This window comes from Xenopus tropicalis, chromosome 8 (assembly GCF_000004195.4).
Source record: "Xenopus tropicalis strain Nigerian chromosome 8, UCB_Xtro_10.0, whole genome shotgun sequence".
Taxonomy (NCBI): Eukaryota; Metazoa; Chordata; class Amphibia; order Anura; family Pipidae; genus Xenopus; species Xenopus tropicalis.
In genome coordinates, this window is record NC_030684.2 from 140,259,148 (window position 1) to 140,263,092 (window position 3,945).

Consider the following 3,945-nt stretch of genomic DNA (forward strand, 5'->3'; position numbering starts at 1 on the left):
TACCCCAATGTTTCTATATATCTGTAACCTTGTTATGGGCTAAGGGGGCCCAGCCTGAAGGCCAGTTAGGGGGGATTTGGGGTGAGTGCTTATTTGTGCCCTGGGTACCCCTGGAATTATAGCGGGGTGACTGTTACCCCAATGTTTCTATATATCTGTAACCTTGTTATGGGCTAAGGGGGCCCAGCCTGAAGGCCAGTTAGGGGGGCATTTGGGGTGAGTGCTTATTTGTATTTTCTTTTATTTGTGTTTTTGAGATTTATGTATGTGTTTTTGGCAGTGTACAATTGTTTTGTTTTGTTCTCAAAAAAATTATGTGACCTTTTTAAACTAACAAAAAAAGCACGCCAGAGAATGACTGAGCATGCTGAGACCCATTGATTCCTATGGGAAAGCACAAAGAAATAGAATAGTCAGTGACAGCCTTCACACATTTTTAAGGAGAAGTAAATCCCATAATTGTTTTTTATTACACACATTTTCAAGGGCAACTTAACAGGAGAACTATACCCCCAGAATGAATACTTTCTCTAGAAATAAATACATTCTCAAAGTTTCATACGATCCGCTTACAAATGATCGTGAATATTGATAAATGCATCATTGATCAAATATTTTCAATCCAAAGACTTAAGTTTATGTGAATTTCTAAAAAAAAGGATCAAATTTTTAGTAAATGTGCCCCCTAATAATGCAGAAAATGATTTGTAGCAGTTTCAACTCCCATTGCTGAGCATTGAGATAATCTCTTTTCCACGTGTGCCCATGTTAAGATGCTGGCACATCATTATGCCAACTAGGCAGTTGGGTTGGTTCCATTTTGGAATTCCCATACCTTCTGGCCATAGGTCATTTACAACAGGCTTCTGTTAATGAAGCTTCATTTGCTACTGCTGTATATAACCTATGTGCCTTTATTTTGCTCACACACTTTCTCAGCAGCACTTTCTCAGAGTTTTTACACCAATTTTTGTATTTGACATTTCTCTGACGTTGGTGAGAAGATGAACAGGATGCCAAACAAACAAACCCAAGTGTGAATTGCAACTTATTTCCTTTACACAGACAGAACATTCAGTGTGTAATATATCTGTTAATAATGAAAGTGGTGGGAGAATATCTATAGCAGAACCCATAGTGCCTCAGGGGAATAACTGTCCCAAGTCAGTGTCTCAGAACTCCATGCATTATTTAAACCATAGATATCTTATAAAAAGTGACTTCATAAAGGCTTCTATGGATTTCACACAATGGGGCAGATTCAATTCAGTGGGAAAGGTTTATCATTAGTGATGAGCGAATCTGTCCCATGGAAAGGAAAGGAAAATCACGGTAAGTATGATACAATTTTCCCTGGTCGTACCCCCATATCAGCACTATGCGGGGCATAGCAAGCTAATGTCCAATTGGGAGGGAAACTAGGCCCTGGAAGACTTCTGGATGATACTGCAATAACTTTACTGAACTTCACAGTAACCTATCCATTGTCTAATGACTCCAAGAGCAGAACCTAGTGATGTATCAGAGACTTCTCATAGGATCAGCCAATCTCAAATCCAAATGAGAATGAACAGTAAGAAGATCCTGCTAGGACCCAGAGCTACACAAAGAAACACAAACAGTGAGTGTGACCCCCAACTCATAACTATTTGGTTTGGTGGACAGTGCCTAACACACCATGGGAACCAACTCCCACAATTCCACTAAACTAATTTAGAGGCATTTGGCAGCTGTAAAATTCATACAAGTGGAAGATACCCAGTGATCCCCAACCAGTGACTCATGGGCAACAAATTGCTCCCCAACCCCTTGGATGTTGCTCTCAGTGCCCCCAAACCAGGGAGTTATTTTTGAATTCCTGACTTTTGGTTGAATAAAACCAAGATTTACTCCCAAATAAAGCCCCCTGTAAGCTGATAGAGTGCATAGAGGCCCCTAATAGCCAATCACAGCCCTTATTTGGCTCCTCCATGAACTTTTATGGTGCTTGTGTTGCTCCCCAAGTCTTTTTACACTTGACTGTGGCTGTGTAAGAAAGGTTGGGGATCCCGGCATTAGACCATAGCAGAGAAACAGGCCTCTATACATATCAGTATCTATAAAATAATGCAACATAAAACCCACAAGGTAGAAAAAATTGCATCATGAAGAAAGTACTGTAGGCAGAAACCATATGGGCCCTGTCAGACATTCATGAGCCCTATATGTGCTTATGCTGACCTCTTTACTGCTAGTAGCACTCTATCCCATAATGATTTAAATGGCTGCTATCATGCCAAGGTGACCTACTAGAATGATAACCCTCCACAAGGGTAACCTAATTCCAAGAATCTCACTTACTGTATACGGGTACTGCAATAACAAAACAGCTCTGATTTTGGGCTATATGCTGACCCATTATGGTAACCATCTCTGAGGGTGATTGGCATAAAATGAGACAAGCAGGGCAACCTGTGCCTCATTACTACCTTGTTCCCTGAGCAAGCCAAGCAGAAGACATAAGTGTCCATGCCACTACACTAATATATGGCCTGGACAGGAAGACATACTGATGCCACCATGCTGCTAAACTAATATATGACCTGGATAGGAAGGCATACTCATAGCCACCGTGCCACTACACTAATATATAGCATGGGAACAGGAAGGCATACTCATAGCCACCGTGCCACTACACTAATATATAGCATGGGAACAGGAAGGCATACTCATAGCCACCGTGCCACTACACTAATATATAGCATGGGAACAGGAAGGCATACTCATAGCCACCGTGCCACTACACTAGTATATAGCATGGGAACAGGAAGGCATACTCATAGCCACCGTGCCACTACACTAATATATAGCATGGGAACAGGAAGGCATACTCATAGCCACCGTGCCACTACACTAATATATAGCATGGGAACAGGAAGGCATACTCATAGCCACCGTGCCACTACACTAATATATAGCATGGGAACAGGAAGGCATACTCATAGCCACCGTGCCACTACACTAATATATAGCATGGGAACAGGAAGGCATACTCATAGCCACCGTGCCACTACACTAATATATAGCATGGGAACAGGAAGGCATACTCATAGCCAATGTGCCACTACACTAATATATAGCAGGGCTGTGGAGTCGGTAGATAAATTTTCCGACTCCGACTCCTCAGTTTCTGATACTTCCGACTCCGACTCCTCTGTTTTTAATATGCTATTGTATTTTATACATTCATACAGTCAATGAAAAGCTTCATGGTCACTCAACGTGTTTGTTTATGCACTGTGTGCATTGGGCTTTATTCTTATAGCAGAGAAGTAATTCATTATGACTGTTTGTGAATTGGGACATTTAAACTTGCTTTATTTTTTTTATTCCCATTTAAATTTAGTAGGAGTCGGAGTCGGAGTCGGTTCATTTTTTGCCGACTCCGACTCCAGGTACCCAAAATTTTTTCAGTAAATTGAATCTGGCCCATTGTTTAAAGGGGAACTAAACCCTGCTGCACAGCACGGCTCAACCAAACTTTACACAGTTGTTGCTGGACTACAATTCCCAGAATAATCTAACATATAATGAAGGGTGAGGCATGCTGGGAGCTGTAGTCCAGCAACAAGTAATACACAAGTAAATACACGCAAAGGCTTATTGTATTTTTTTTTAATAAAAACATAATTTAATAGACAATAAATATATTGGCATGGAGGGAACAAGGGACAGATCCCCTTTATTGTATTGGCATCAGGGTTTCTTCCTCCTGCTGGGCATTACTGGTACTGCTTGAATGGAAGATTTGTTTGTAAAAGTTCTTCCTTCTGTAGTTATTATTATAATTATTATTATTTTCTTATTGTCTTTTCTTCCATGTTTCTACATCTGATCGCCAATACGATACGATGGTGACTATTATGATTTTTTCATAAGCATTTCCGTGACATTTCCAATCATCAG